The 15,967-nt window shown below is 53.7% G+C and overlaps 4 non-coding genes across 4 annotated transcripts; 1 reads left to right on the forward strand and 3 right to left on the reverse strand.

Annotated features, from left to right (window-relative positions):
• Positions 1–1,360: 1,360 nt before the first annotated feature.
• TRNAN-GUU lies at positions 1,361–1,434 on the reverse strand. Its single transcript has one exon. It is a non-coding gene; the product is annotated as a tRNA-Asn (tRNA).
• A 4,040-nt stretch (positions 1,435–5,474) lies between these two features.
• On the reverse strand, positions 5,475–5,638 carry LOC123358704. Its single transcript, XR_006575771.1, has one exon. It is a non-coding gene; the product is annotated as a U1 spliceosomal RNA (small nuclear RNA).
• A 3,690-nt stretch (positions 5,639–9,328) lies between these two features.
• On the forward strand, positions 9,329–9,444 carry LOC123358705. The gene has a single exon (XR_006575772.1). It is a non-coding gene; the product is annotated as a U5 spliceosomal RNA (small nuclear RNA).
• Positions 9,445–11,388: 1,944 nt separating this feature from the next.
• LOC123358708 lies at positions 11,389–11,552 on the reverse strand. The gene has a single exon (XR_006575775.1). It is a non-coding gene; the product is annotated as a U1 spliceosomal RNA (small nuclear RNA).
• Between the last annotated feature and the right edge of the window lie 4,415 nt (positions 11,553–15,967).

A 15,967-nucleotide genomic window follows, 5' to 3' on the forward strand; every position in this document is an offset into this window, starting at 1 on the left:
GCCACCCCATTTTAAACCGAACTTCGCACCCCTTGGGTAAGCTGTACGTTGTTCCCTGAGCACCAGAAACTTCTACGCCTAAACGCTGTACCGTACACTGTTTTTTTCTTTGAACGTCATCTAAATAAAATGTTGATATTTGTTTGAGATCCCGGCTGCTGTTCCTTTGCAAGGCATGTGTGTTTGCTCCGGGTTTTAGTCTGCTAATACAGCGGGGCGGGGGGCGATTGAGCCAGATGCGCTTGCCTGCTGCAGACACGGATCCAAGGCTGAACCTCATCCCCCACAAGCTGAAGGCTTAACTGAAAACAGTTTAAGAAGTGCTCCCGTCTCCGGCACTCAGCTACCCAGCTCCCAATGGGGTCCAAACCCCAAATAGATCCCTTTTACCCTGTAGAAGCTGTAAAATCCTGTGACCAGGGCAGCTGCCTAGCAGCCTGCGCATCTGCCTGCCAGCGCGAGAGCGCGTAAGGCACTAATCCGGATAGTGGTGGCTAGGTGGCAGAGGGAGAGTGTGAAGAGCCAGCAGAGTGGCGCAGCGGGAGCGTGCTGGGCCCATAACCCAGAGATCAATGGATCGAAACCATCCTCTGCTAGGCGTGCGCTTGTTTCTTTTCCTTCTGGGCCTTCAAGCGAGCCGGTGACCAGCAGAGCACCAAGAGCCTAGGCCGTGAGGCAAGAGGTGGCTGAGGCGAAGCGGCCTGCCAGGGAGCTCCCCGGCACCTCTGGCTGCCTGGGCTGAAGGCAAGAGGCAGGCCTAGGCGTGGTGAGGGCCTCCTGTCCTGGAATGAGGCTGCAGTGCTTCCTGGTCCCCTTTTCCCACCCACACCGGCAGGCGGCTGCTGCGGGAGAACACGAGGGAGGCTCTCGGGGCGCTAGGCAGCGCTGTGTGTGTGGCTGTCAGGGGAAAGAGCCGAGGCTCCTGACTCGACCTGCCATTGACTCGCGTGGCTCTGCGCGCCATCAGCCGGGGCGGGCCAGGCTGCGGACGTGACTCAGGCTTGGGCCGCATGGCCGCACTTTCCTGACGAGGCATGAGGCAGGCCAAGAGCTTTGCACAGCATACAGGGAAGTGGGAGGGAGGCGTCTTTGAGCCGGTGTGTCTCCTCCGCTTCTCCCTTGCTGCTTGGGCCGAGGCGGGAAGGGAGCGAAATGTTCCCGGCTGAAAGTTTTTGTCCTCGGCCTTGAGGAATAAGCCTGAGCCTCCGGCACGGCTGCTGGCAGATGGGTTTCTGAATGGCATCCAGCCCGCTCTTTGGACCACCAGCTGAAAGCACTGAGGCCCAGAGGCAGCAAAATGGGACCTTTGAGGTTCCCCCACAGGCCTCGGGGAAGCAAGGAAGCAGCAAAGGCTTAGCGTCGTCCCTGGGTGGGCTCGAACCACCAGCCTTTCGGTTAACAGCCGAACGCGCTGACACATTGTGCCACAGAGACACGGAAGGGCAAGGCTGTATTGAGCACAAAAGCCGGGAATCAGCTCAGGGTACGGTATAGCACATGCATGCAGTGGTTAGACAAGCAACAGCAAGGAACTGGACTGGTATGGAGCGAAAGTTCTGTGGGAAGGAACCGAAAAGAGCAACGGGGCTGTAGTACAGCGCTCGCATACACTTTCTTTGGCCTGTTTTGCTGGAAGAGTTAGCAGAGCGAGATTGTTAGTCACAGGACAGTGGGTGGGTTTATGGAAATTCTGGACTCTGGGACCAGAGGGGGCACATGCACCACCTCTGCAACTGACGTTTGCTATCTCACTCCATAACAACACACCTTTTACCTCTCAGGACCAAAATACACCGTGAAAGAGATCTAACGGCATAAGCTTAGGGTAAGCAACTGCAGCACTAACAACAATTTGAAGAGATTCAAAACCGCCTCTGTCTTTCCACACCAGGGACAGCAGAAAGGACATCAGTAGCACCTGCAAGAGACCAACAAACAGACTCCTTGGGCATTCTGACTCTATCTTGCCATCCAGGTGTAGTAAAAGCTGCTGTAACACGCAAGCTTTGTATGTTCTTTAGGGCTAACCCTAGCCAAACAGCCGGGATCCCTTGCTGATGCTTAGAAAGTGTGCCGTCTCCCTGAAGTCCAAGCAACATCGGGTGGGAACAACGGTTTCTTCCTGACAGGGATTTTTATTCCATTCCCCCAGAGCTCAAGCTGATGGGGGCAAGTGTTTGTGCAGGGCTCTGCCTCCTCGTAGGTGTGTGAGGGGGAGCCATCAACGAAGTCTTTTGTCCACGGATGATCCACTGTGGCTTCTCTGATGTCTCAGTCAGGGCCTTCTCTTGTTGGAAAGGAGATGACGCCTCTTCTGGTAAACTAGCATTTCACACTTGGTAATGCTTCTCTCCTGACTGGTGGCGGGGCGGCGGCAAGGGGGTTTACAGCTTTAGTGCCAATGCTTATATATCACCTTACAACATGGGCTACGTCTATTATAGGTGAGAATAATGCATGCAGCAACTCACGAGCTTGTCATAAACTCTAAACACGTTTTATAAAGCTAATGCCTGTTTTAACAACACTAACAAACAGGTGAGCAAGACTAGTTTCCAGCCATGCGTTTGTCACTTTTCAGTAAGCCCTAGGGGCACCTGGTCTGCCAGTGTCAGAAGAGGATCTGCCCTCTCTTATCCCCAGGTGTCTGTACTGGGAGCAGTACTGTTCAACTTATTCATAAATGATCTGCGGAAAGGGCTAAACAGTGAGGTGGCAAAATTTGCAGATGATACGAAATTGCTCAAGATAGTTAAGTCCCAGGCAGACTGCCAAGAGCCACAAAGAGATCTCACAAAACTGGGTGACGGGACAACCGAATGGCAGATGAACGTCGATGCTCATAAGTGCAAAGTAATGCACATTGGAAAACATAATCCCAACTATCCCTATAAAACGATGGGGTCTAAATTAGCTGCTACCACTCAAGAAAGAGATCTGGGAGTCGTTGTGGATAGTTCTCTGAAAACATCCACTCAATGTGCAGCGGAGCGTTGGGAATCATTAAGAAAGGGACAGGTAATAAGACAGAAACTATCATATCGCCTCAATATCAATCCATGGTACGCCCACATCTTGAATACTGCATGCTGATGCGGTCGCCCCAATCTCAAAAAAGATATATGGGAATGGGAAAGATTCAGAAACGGACAACAAAGATGATGAGGGGATATGGACCAGCTTCCATCTAAGAAGAGATTGATAAGATTGGGACTTTTCATCTTGGAAAAGAGACGACTAAAGGGGGATATGAGGGAGGTCTATAAAACCATGACCGGCGTGGAGCAAGTAAATAAGGAAGAGTTATTTACTCCATCTCATAACACACGAACTAGGGGTCACCAAATGAAATTAATAGGCAGCAGCTTTAAAACAAACAACAGGAAGTCTTGCTTCATGCACCACACAGTCAACCTGTGGAACTCTTTGCCAGAGGATGTTGCGAAGGCCAAGACTGTAACAGGGTTCAAAAAAGCACTAGATAAATTCATGGAGGATAGGTCCATCTATGGCGCTTCGCCAACGGTATCCCTAGCTAGGTATCCCTGTTTGCCAGAAGCTGGGCATGGGCGACAGGGGATGGAGCACTTGATGATTCCCTGTTCTGTTCATTCCCTCTGGGGCACCTGGCATTGGCCGCTGTCAGCAGACAGGATACTGGGCTAAGTCTTTAACTTTGACGGATAGCTGGGAAGACGGTAAATCAGACAGAACCCGTTGGACAAACCTCTTCATTTCCTTGTTATTGCCTGACTCCTTTAATTCTTTTCCTTTTCCTTATTTCCCAGCAGACCGACTAGCCACCAGATTTGGGTGCTAGCAGAGGGACCTGACGAGCTCCTTCTTTTCGGCAGCGTTGAACATGCCAGGGCACAGTCAGATTCTGGATGCTCATCTGAATGTAACGCCTAGCGCTCACCTTTATTTCTGTTTCTTAGCTCTTTTGGGCCATCGATCTTTGGTCTGACCCGTAGGATCCCTGCATTAGGAGAGATGGCTAATTAATGAGCCCATAAACCTTGGAAATCAAATGAAACCTGAAATCCGTAGAAGACCTCGAAAGGCCCTTGGGGGGTGGAGTGCGAGCTGAGGAAGAGTTCCCTGCACAGCTTACCTCTCCATTCTCGTTTTCCTGTCCTGAGCGCAAAAGCCAGGAAGCAGCTCTGGGTAGGGAGGGGATACCATATGTGTGCAGTGGTTAGACAGGAAACAGCAAGGAACTGGACTCGTATGGAGTGAAACTGTAAGCATCTTCTGTATGCCTGATGACTGCAGGTTTGAGAGAGTTATGTGGGAAGTGGAGGCTTTCGGTGGGCTTTCAGAGGAAATGTAATGGAAAGGCAGCCGAAAGTGGAATCCCAGCTTTTTAAACAATCCTCCCCTAACACACCAAACAGCTCAGGTCTAGTTACTCATTGAAAATTAGAATAAAGTTACAGCAAGATTTCATCATAAATGAAGTCAAAGCCTAAAGATTTCAGAACGCAACTGCTATAAGGAGCCACGAGGGAAGCAATACAAAGTCAACCTGGCCTCAGAGAAAGGCAGTTAAACAATTTCTCTTTTTTAAAGCAGCATAATCTCCCCAAACGGAAGGGCACTGTTCCCGGAGAAGGGTCCTGGAGAGGGTTTTCCTCGTTGGTGCCGGCCATCCACCTCCCCGAAAGGCGGGAGCTAGGTCGACGGAAGAATTCTTCCGACCAAGGCGCGGACTGATGTAGCCGCGCCGATTTACGTTCCCCGTGCAGCCCAGGCCCGAGGGTCGGTGCGTGCTGAACAGTTAAGTCAAAACAGCTCCGTCCGTCAGAGGTGTGCAAAAGGGAAAACCCGCTCCTGGGCGATTCGGCCACGCCGCCCTAACCCGAGAGCATAGCTAAAGGGCATTCGGGGAGGCGGTGGGTGGGCCTCAAGCGACGGAAAGCCCTCCTCCAGCACGGGGTTGTGACAGCTTAGTCTCCGTAGCACAGACAGGGTGGCCACCAAGAGAAAGGAAAAGACAGCGAAAGCCAAAGCGGCCCCAGGGCAGGGGACGAGGCTGCCTGTTGGACGAGGGGACCAGGTGGGACAGGCGTTTTGGACAGGCCGTCCTCCCGTCAAAGAAGGAAGAGCCCGAGAAGAAGGGCCAGGCAAGAAGCTACAAGCAGGGAAAGAAGCAGAGCAGGCAGGCAGCTCCCCTTAGAGCCAAGGAAGGCACCGGTCCAAGGCCCCCAAAAGCAGACTAGAGAGCAGATCAGCTGCAAAAGACCAGGGAAAACCAAGAACACAGAAAGAGCCTTATAAGACCCAAGTAAAGTTTCAGAGCTGAGCTTTGCTTACAAAGAGGAACGTGTGACAAAGATACCTAGAAGTACAGGGCCTGTGGAAAAGAGCACTCCCAAAGGCCCAGACTAATAACTGCTTTCCTGAAAATGTGCTTTGCAGTGCACTAAGCCTAAACAGCCCACTGTCGGTTTTCTGTTGTTCAAACCAATCCCCAGGGGAGAGCGCGAACGCAGTCCCCCACTACCACAAATTATGCAGTCGAGTTTCCCGCATTTGGGGAAATTGCAGGGGTCAGCACACCCGCAGTGCAATGGATGAGCCTCACCCTGGGAAAACCACCTTCGCGATCATGGTATCTCCCCTGCCAGGTAAGTATGAGCTCCTGCTGCCCGGCCGCCGCCCGCCCTCGCTCGCTCCGCACTTATAACACACGGGGCGGACTGCCGCGCCCCCACCGCCGGCCTCGCCCACACCGGCCCCCACTGCCGACAGCTGCCCCGACGCGGCCCCCGGAGACCGTCCCTTCCCCACGCCGAGCTCCCGGTGCCAAAGTCGGGCCCTGCCTGGCAGCCTGCGTCCGCTCCCACAATGCTCTGCTCGCACACAGATCTGCATACCTGCTCACGCTGCTCCGCCCCTCCGCTCGGGCCCCTCCCCCTGCCCGCCCGGGCCGCCGCTCTTGCGTGCTCAGCTCTTTGAGCTCAGATGGGGTGTAAGTGCTGAGATCGAGTGCGACAGACCTTAACTTTGCCATGTGACGGTCATTCTATCCCCATTACCTGGCTTGCTTATTTATACCTATGACTGTCTTTAACTGTTGTATGTGTGATGTACCCTCACTGCTTGCTGACTGTATCTTGAACTCAACCACAGTATACCCCACATTGGGGACATTGCACACTGTATAAAGTTATGTGCTGTCCAGTACCAAAGTACTAGCATCCCCCTATACTCTGTATGTCACCCCTGATGACCAGTAACTGATGTTACAAACTCTCTATTCTTAAACATTTTCTAATAAACATTTAAAACTAAAATCGCCCTATACTCTGTATGTCACCCCCGATGACCAATATCTGACGTTTCAACTCTCTGTATCGTTCATTTTCAAATATTTTCTAATAAACTTTTAAATCTTGGCCTATCCAAGGCCGTGATCAAGTGTCTTGATGTTTTTGGTCTTTTGGCCTCGAGATGAAAACCTTGTCTGTGTCTTGGGAACCTTGAGGTAAAAAATTGTCTAAGTTGTAGCGGGTCCCGTCCCGGGAAGCCAGGCCATCAGAGAGACGACGTGGCCCACCTGCTGCTGGGGAAAGAGTGCAGCTTGCATTTCACTTCTCTCTCACTCTCTCTCGCTCTCTCCCCACCGGAAGTTGGTCCAATACAAGAATGACCTCCCCTGCCTTGTCTCACGTCAGTTTCTCCTCGGGGCAGAAGGTCGGGCGTTGTCAGCCACTCTCCAGAAACTGGACGGCCACTCGATCCCTTTTGTTACCTGCCAAGTGAGGCTGAGTGCACTGGCAGGCAGCGCCTTTTGAAGAAGTGGAAGATTGGACAAATGACCAGGGAGGAGTATAAAAATATTGCTCAGGCACGCAGGAGTGAAATCAGGAAGGGCAACTCACGCTTGGAGTTGCAGCTAGCAAGAGATGTTAAGAGTAACAACAAGAAGGGTTTCTTCAGGGATGTTAGCAACAAGAAGAAAGTCAAGGAAAGTGTGGGCCCCTTACAGAATGAGGGAGGCGACCTAGTGACAGAGGATGTGGAAAAAGCTAATGTACTCAATGCTTCCCCACCCTCCCCCTTCGTGATTTTGTCTTCACGAACAAAATCAGCTCCCAGACTGCTGCTCTGGGCAGCACAGCATGGAGAGGAGGTGACCAGCCCTCTGTGGAGAAAGAAGTGCTTCGGGACTATTTAGAAAAGCTGGATGAGCACAAATCCATGGGGCCGGATGCGCTGCATCCGAGGGTGCTAAAGGAGTTGGCGGGTGTGATTGCAGAGCCACTGGTCATTATCTTTGAAAATTCATGGCCATTGGGGGAGGTCCCAAATGACTGGGAAAAGGCTAATGTAGTGCCCATCTTTAAAAGAGGGAAGAAAGAAGGAGGATCCGGGGAACTACAGGCCAGTCAGCCTCACCTCAGTCCCTGGAAAAATCATGGAGCAGGTCCTCAAGGAATCAATTCTGAAGCACTTAGAGGAGAGGCAAGTGATCAGGAGCAGTCAGCATGGATTCAGCAAGGGCAAGTCACGCCTGACTAACCTAATTGCCTTCTGTGAGGAGAGAACTGGGTCTGTGGATGAGGGGAAAGCAATGGATGTGTTCTTCCTTGACCTTAGCAAAGTTTTTGATACGGTCTACCACAGTATTCTTGTCGGCAAGTTCAAGAAGTTTGGGCTGGATGAATGGACTATAAGGTGGACTATAAGCTGGCTAGGTCCTCGGGCTCAACGGGTAGTGATCAATGGCTCCACGTCTAATTGGCAGCTGGTCTCAAGCGGCGTGCCCCAAGGCTCGGTCCTGGGGCCGGTCGTGTACAATATCTTCGTTAAGGATCTGGAGGATGGCGTGGACTGCACTCTCAGCAAGTTTGCAGATGACGCTAAACTGGGAGGAGCGGTCGATACGCTGGAGGGTACGGATAGGCTACAGAGGGACCTAGACAAATTGGAGGATTGGGCCGAAAGAAACCTGATGAGGTTCAACAAGGACAAGTGCCCAGTCCTGCACTTAGGACGGAAGAATCCCGTGCACTGCTCCAGACTAGGGACCGAATGGCTAGGCAGCAGTTCTGCAGAAAAGGACCTAGGGGTTTCAGTGGACGAGAAGCTGGATATGAGTCGACAGCGTGCCCTTGTTGCCAAGAAGGCTAACGGCATTTTGGACTGTATACGTAGGGGCATTGCCAGCAGATCGAGGGATGTGGTCGTTCCCTTCTCTTCGACGTTGGTGAGGCCTCATCTGGAGTACCGTGTCCGGTTTTGGGCCCCACACTGCAAGAAGGATGTGGAAAAACTGAAAAGAGTCCAGCATAGGGCAACAAAAGTGATTAGGGGGCTGGAGCACATGACTTATGAGGAGAGGCTGAGGGAACTGGGATTGTTTAGTCTGCAGAAGAGAAGAATGAGGGGGGAGTTGATCGCTGCTTTCAACTACCTGAAAGGGGGTTCCAAAGAGGATGGATCTAGACTGTTCTCAGTGGCACCAGATGACAGAACGAGGAGCAATGGTGCCAAGTTGCGGTGGGGAAGCTTTAGGTTGGATCTTAGGAAAACCCTTTTTCACTAGGAGGGTGGTGAAGCACTGGAATGGGTTCCCTAGGGAGGTGGTGGAATCTCCTTCCTGAGAGGATTTTAAGGTCAGCCTTGACAAAGCCCTGGCTGGGATGATTTAGTTGGGGATTGGGTTGGACTAGATGACCTCCTGAGGTCCCTTCCAACCCTGATATTCCATGATTTGAAGCTCTTCCCGTGTATCAAGGTGAGCTGCAGCTCAGCGAACCCCAAGGATCTGAGGGAGGCGAGCTACTTTGCAGCAGAGGCAGACCAAGCAGCAGGTACCGTACAACGCGGGGTGGCACACCGGCCGGGGGATAGAATCTCATGTGCGAGATCCCGGCTCCCGTTACTTTGCAAAGTGTGTGCATTTGCTCCGGGTTTTAGCTGTGGGCCAAGTGCCCTCTGGCTTCTCGTCCGGTCTCTGTCCTCCATGCGCCTGGGCATCAGCGGGACTGTCTCAGGAGAGCAGCTGCCCCATCCCAATCTCCGCCCAGCCGGGGAAGGAGCAGAGGCAGCCCAGAGAAAAGACTCCTTTGAGCGCCGGAGACGGCCGGAGCATCTTATTTTCATAGCCACAGTGCATTGCGTGCAGCGAAGCGAGTCCCTGGTCAAGGGGCTGGTTTTGCTCCCTGTGTCCCCGGTTTCGATGAACCAACTCGGGCTGCCAATCGGTTCAATTCCATTTCCTCTGAAAGCTAGCGGTGTAGCGGGCTGGGAGAGTAGTCACCCTGACTTTTGGGAGCGTAGGCGGTTGCCCCGGCAGCGCCTCTGCCACATGTTCTACATACTCTGCTTTCTCTTCAGTTCGTATAAATCTTTCGCCTTTTACTAAAGATTTCCATGGAGAGGAATGTTTATGAGTTTGTACCCAATTTTTTAAGGCTTTGCTTTAGCAAGGCTGTTGCCTGCTGTGAGAAAAACAGAAGAGTGCTCCCTGAGCTGGTGTCACTGGCTGAAGCTTTTCTATAGTATGAAAAAAGTATAGTATGGGGCACCTGGCATTGGCCGCTGTCAGCAGACAGGATACGGGGCTAGGTCTTTAACTTGGACGGATAGCTGGGGAAGACGGTAAATCAGACAGAAATCCGTTGGACAAACCTCTTCATTTCCTTGTTATTTCCTGACTCCTTTAATTCTTTTCCTTTTCCTTAGTTCCCAGCAGACCGACTAGCCACCAGGTTTGGGTGCTAGCAGAGGGACCGGACGAGCTCCTTCTTTTCGGCAGCGTTGAACATGCCAGGGCACAGTCAGATTCTGGATGCTCATCTGAATGTAACGCCTAGCGCTCACCTTTATTTCTGTTTCTTAGCTCTTTTGGGCCATCGATCTTTGGTCTGACCCGTAGGATCCCTGCATTAGGAGAGATGGCTAATTAATGAGCCCATAAACCTTGGAAATCAAATGAAACCTGAAGTCCGTAGAAGACCTTGAAAGGCCCTTGGGGGTGGAGTGCGAGCTGAGGAAGAGTTCCCTGCACAGCTTACCTCTCCATTCTCGTTTTCCTGTCCTGAGCGCAAAAGCCAGGAAGCAGCTCCGGGTAGGGAGGGGATACCATATGTGTGCAGTGGTTAGACAGGAAACAGCAAGGAACTGGACTCGTATGGAGTGAAACTGTAAGCATCTTCTGTATGCCTGATGACTGCAGGTTTGAGAGAGTTATGTGGGAAGTGGAGGCTTTCGGTGGGCTTTCAGAGGAAATGTAATGGAAAGGCAGCCAAAAGTGGAATCCCAGCTTTTTAAACAATCCTCCCCTAACACACCAAACAGCTCAGGTCTAGTTACTCATTGAAAATTAGAATAAAGTTACAGCAAGATTTCATCATAAATGAAGTCAAAGCCTAAAGATTTCAGAACGCAACTGCTATAAGGAGCCACGAGGGAAGCAATACAAAGTCAACCTGGCCTCAGAGAAAGGCAGTTAAACAATTTCTCTTTTTTAAAGCAGCATAATCTCCCCAAACGGAAGGGCACTGTTCCCGGAGAAGGGTCCTGGAGAGGGTTTTCCTCGTTGGTGCCGGCCATCCACCTCCCCGAAAGGCGGGAGCTAGGTCGACGGAAGAATTCTTCCGACCAAGGCGCGGACTGATGTAGCCGCGCCGATTTACGTTCCCCGTGCAGCCCAGGCCCGAGGGTCGGTGCGTGCTGAACAGTTAAGTCAAAACAGCTCCGTCCGTCAGAGGTGTGCAAAAGGGAAAACCCGCTCCTGGGCGACTCGGCCACACCGCCCTAACCCGAGAGCATAGCTAAAGGGCATTCGGGGAGGCGGTGGGTGGGCGTCAAGCGACGGAAAGCCCTCCTCCAGCACGGGGTTGTGACAGCTTAGTCTCCGTAGCACAGACAGGGTGGCCACCAAGAGACGGGAAAAGACAGCGAAAGCCAAAGCGGCCCCAGGGCAGGGGACGAGGCTGCCTGTTGGACGAGGGGACCAGGTGGGACAGGCGTTTTGGACAGGCCGTCCTCCCGTCAAAGAAGGAAGAGCCCGAGAAGAAGGGCCAGGCAAGAAGCTACAAGCAGGGAAAGAAGCAGAGCAGGCAGGCAGCTCCCCTTAGAGCCAAGGAAGGCACCGGTCCAAGCCCCCCAAAAGCAGACTAGAGAGCAGATCAGCTGCAAAAGACCAGGGAAAACCAAGAACACAGAAAGAGCCTTATAAGACCCAAGTAAAGTTTCAGAGCTGAGCTTTGCTTACAAAGAGGAACGTGTGACAAAGATACCTAGAAGTACAGGGCCTGTGGAAAAGAGCACTCCCAAAGGCCCAGACTAATAACTGCTTTCCTGAAAATCTGCTTTGCAGTGCACTAAGCCTAAACAGCCCACTGTCGGTTTTCTGTTGTTCAAACCAATCCCCAGGGGAGAGCGCGAATGCAGTCCCCCACTACCACAAATTATGCAGTCGAGTTTCCCGCATTTGGGGAAATCGCAAGGGTCAGCACAGCCGCAGTGCAATGTATGAGCCTCACTCTGGGAAAACCACCTTCGTGATCATGGTATCTCCCCTGCCAGGTAAGTATGAGTTCCTGCTGCCCGGCCGCCGCCCGCCCTCGCTCGCCCCGCTCTTATAACACACGGGGCGGACCGCCGCGCCCCCCACCGCCGGCCTCGCCCACACCGGCCCCCACTGCCGACAGCTGCCCCGACGCGGCCCCCGGAGACCGTCCCTTCCCCACGCCGAGCTCCCGGTGCCAAAGTCGGGCCCTGCCTGGCAGCCTGCGTCCGCTCCCACAATGCTCTGCTCGCACACAGATCTGCATACCTGCTCACGCGGCTCCGCCCCTCCGCTCGGGCCCCTCCCCCTGCCCGCCCGGGCCGCCGCTCTTGCGTGCTCAGCTCTTTGAGCTCAGATGGGGTGTAGTGCTCAGATCGAGTGCGACAGACCTTAACTTTGCCATGTGACGGTCATTCTATCCCCATTACCTGGCTTGCTTATTTATACCTATGACTGTCTTTAACTGTTGTATGTGTGATGTACCCTCACTGCTTGCTGACTGTATCTTGAACTCACCCACAGTATACCCCACTTTGGGGACATTGCACACTGTATAAAGTTATGTGCTGTCCAATACCAAAGTACTAGCATTCCTCTATACTCTGTATGTCACCCCTGATGACCAGTAACTGATGTTACAAACTCTCTGTATTATCTATTCTTAAACATTTTCTAATAAACATTTAAAACTAAAATCGCCCTATACTCTGTATGTCACCCCCGATGACCAATATCTGATGTTTCAACTCTCTGTATCGTTCATTTTCAAATATTTTCTAATAAACTTTTAAATCTTGGTCTATCCAAGGCCGTGATCAAGTGTCTTGATGTTTTTGGTCTTTTGGCCTCGAGATGAAAACCTTGTCTGTGTCTTGGTAAAAAATTGTCTAAGTTGTAGCGGGTCCCGTCCCGGGAAGCCAGGCCATCAGAGAGACGACGTGGCCCACCTGCTGCTGGAGAAAGAGTGCAGCTTGCATTTCGCTTCTCGCTCGCTCTCTCCCCACCGGAAGTTGGTCCAATACAAGAATGACCTCCCCTGCCTTGTCTCACGTCAGTTTCTCCTCGGGGCAGAAGGTCGGGCGTTGTCAGCCACTCTCCAGAAACTGGATGGCCACTCGATCCCTTTTGTTACCTGCCAAGTGAGGCTGAGTGCACTGGCAACTGGCAGGCAGCTCCACATGGAGCTTCCCACCTAGACATCCCTGGACGAGGTAAGGTGGTGCATTGGCAAAGGGGGCGGTTTGAGCAGGGTGTGTGTGTGTGTGTGTGTGTGTGTGTGTGTGTGTGATTTTGGGAAGTGATGTCACAAACTGCTCGGGCTGGTTTCCTATTGGTGTGACCGATTTTTGCAAAGCTTCCCCGCCCCAATCTTCTTTTGGCACTAGGGCTTTCTGCGCTGCTGTTGACAAGGGCAGTGGCACAAGGGGCTCAGGGTGGAGAATCAGGGAGCCGGCGGGGTGGGGGAGAAAGGGTGCACGGGGGTGTGTGTGTCACAAGGATAAGAATCACATTTAGCCCTTGCACGGCAATGGTGGTGCACTCATGCACTGCCACAGCTTCTAGTACCATGATTATTTATCTGTACAACAGCAGCACCTACAGACACCGGGGCAGAATCAAGGTCCCCTTTGGGCCAGGCGCTTCCCAGACACAGCGAGAGACAGGCCCTGCCCCAGAGAGTTTACAGGCTCCACACCCAAAAAGTGGGAGGAGAAACAGACCCAGTGTCACACAGCAGCACTGAGAGTAGAACCCAGGACTCCTGGCTCCTCCTGCTCTGACCACTAGACCCCACTCTGCTCCCAGAGTTGGGGACAGAACCCAGGAGTCCTGGCTCCCCAAAGGGGCGGGAGTGGGGTCTAGTGGTTAGAGGAAAGGAAGATGGGTGTCAGGACTCCTAGGTTCCAGTCCCAGCGCTGGGGTTAGAGTGGAGTCTCGTACCTTAGCACAGGTGGGGCTGGGAGCCAGGACTCCTGGGTTCTTCCCATCCCCCCCGAACCACCTTGCACAGCAGGAGGGGGCTGGGCAGGAAGTGGTGCTAGGGTGAAAACTACCAAGAAATGCAAATCCTCGAAGGAGCCTGTGCCAGGAACCGGGTGGTGCAGAAACCACGGCCCCCATCCCCACCTCTAACCCCCTCTTGGCTGGCACTGGATCGTGCCCCCTGTGCCCCCAATCCCCCCCCCGCGAGCCCTGGGGGGCAGGGAATAGCCATGGTGCTGGGCTCCCCCATCCAATTGAAGTATTCAGTGTCGCAGTGACCCAAGGTGTGTGCACAGAATGGGGATGGGGAGTGTGTGGGGGGGAGGGGGGATGGATGGATGGATTGATTTCTGCATGTTTGTGTGGTTTTCTGCAAGGGTTTTCTGGGAGGGGTGTTATTACAGCTGTGGGTGTTGTGTTTGTGGCTGTGCAAGTGTGTGTGTTCATGTGGCTGGATTTGTGCATGTGTTTGCATCTGTTACCAGTTGTGTTGATGCTGGCTGGATTGCCTGCATTCATGCATGTGTTTGTGTATGTTTGCAATTGTGTGTGTGTGTGTGTGTGCTCTGCTGCCTCTCTCAGCACAACAACTATTTCTCTGTATGTCACAGCCCCCATACCGTCGACCCCGGTGGTGATTTCCCCATGTTACAAGGGCAGGCTGGCCTGACCCTTCTCCCCTCTGCGGAGTGTGGCGGGGGCTGCAGCTCACCCCCTGTGGGGCAGGAAGGCCAAGGTGCAGGCACTGGGCTGCGATGCACCTGGAGAGCAGCTCAGGTGAGGCAGGGCAGGGCGTGTGGTGTCTGTTCTGCGTTGCCTGGTGCTGGGCCATTGCACAATCCCCAGCCACGCCGCACAGCGAGTCCCGAGAGGGGGCAGGGGGCCAAGCAGATGATCCAGCACGAGGGGGAGAGGACATGTGGTTGGGGGGAGGGAAAGGGGCTGCACTGGGGGAGTGCGGAGCAGGGGTGACACCCCAAAAACCTGCAGCAAAGCGATGGACAGATGGGGTGGTTGATAAAGAGGCAGCGGGACTAAAATCTAAAAGGGGACTGTGGGGTCTAGTGGTCAGAGCGGGGGCCGGGGGTTGGTGGTCAGAATTCCTGGGTTCTATCCCCAGCCCTGGGAGGGGAGTGGGGTCCAGTGGTTAGAGTGTGTGTCGGGGGAGCCAGGACTCCTGGGTTCTCTCCCTGGCTCTGACTCTCTCTCGTGCAATCCCTCGGCAGTTACCCAACTCGCCAGCATGTGGGAGCGAGGGGCTGGGGCTGGGTTGTGACACGGCCCAGAGTCCTGTGCTGCCCTTTTGTTACCCAACCCGGGGGATGGTCTGGGAGACCCGCTAAGAAAGGTGCTTCTGGTGGGTTTGGGTGTGGGTCACGCTGCCCCCTGCTGGATAGACCCCTCTAGGGCAGAACCAGTCTCAGCCCGGGTCAGATCCTGGGAGCCCAGCCCCCTCTGTCGCCACAGCTATGTCTATTGGTCTCCTGGAAAGGTCCATTCTCATTGGGAGCTGTCCAGTGGCAGTGAGTTCCACAGGCCTCAGCACAGGCTGTGTGGGGCAGGAGGTCCTTGTGTTGGGAGGAGTGGGAGTGAACTGTGTGCGGTTGTGTCTCTGAGCACAATTGTGAATATTCTGGTGTGTGTGTGTGATTGTGAGTATGGCTGGAGATGTGATTGTTTCTCTCTTTGGGGGTTGGGCTAGCATGCCCCTCTGGGTGTGTTGTGTGTGAGTGTTCTTGGGATTGTGTGAGTCCCTTTGTGCGTAAATGTGTGTGTGTGTCACTTGCTGCAGGATACAAAAGCCTGCAAAGCCAACACACACACACACACACACACACACACACACACACACACACACACACACAGTGTGGCTCATCCCCACCAGCAGGGGGCAGCAGGGACACACACGTCTCTCCTGGGCCAGCTTGGACAATTTCCCATCACGACCCGGCACAGTGCTGGTGCCCCCACACGGGGGTGGGCAGCGACCGGGCTGGGAGGGGCAGATGTGCTGGATTCAGAAGGAAGCACTTTGGGAAAATCAGTCACGGTCCTTAGCAGAGCTGGGACACAGACCCAGTGACCCCTGCACCACCCTGGGAGGGGAGTGGGGTCTAGTGGTCAGAGCAGGGAGGGGGCTGGGCACCAGGACCCCTGGGTTCTATCCCTGGCTCTGGGGGTGGAGGGGGTCTAGAGCAGGGGGACTGGGAGCCAGGACTCCTGGGTTCCATAGGGGAGACTGTTTTTTCCTGTGCTCCCCTCCCTAGAGATCCCAGCCCAGCCCCCTAGTGGAGAGTGAGTGGGGGAAGTTGCTCTCCCACTTCAGAATCATGATTCAACACCCCCCCCCAACCATGGGCTGTGACATCATGGACCTCCCCCTCCCCCAGGCAGACAGTAGAAGCCCCGCCCCACCAGAGAAGTGAGGGTCTAATTGCACCCACAACAAGCCCACTC

Source organism: Mauremys mutica, unplaced genomic scaffold (genome assembly GCF_020497125.1).
Source record: "Mauremys mutica isolate MM-2020 ecotype Southern unplaced genomic scaffold, ASM2049712v1 Super-Scaffold_100095, whole genome shotgun sequence".
NCBI classification, from domain to species: Eukaryota; Metazoa; Chordata; order Testudines; family Geoemydidae; genus Mauremys; species Mauremys mutica.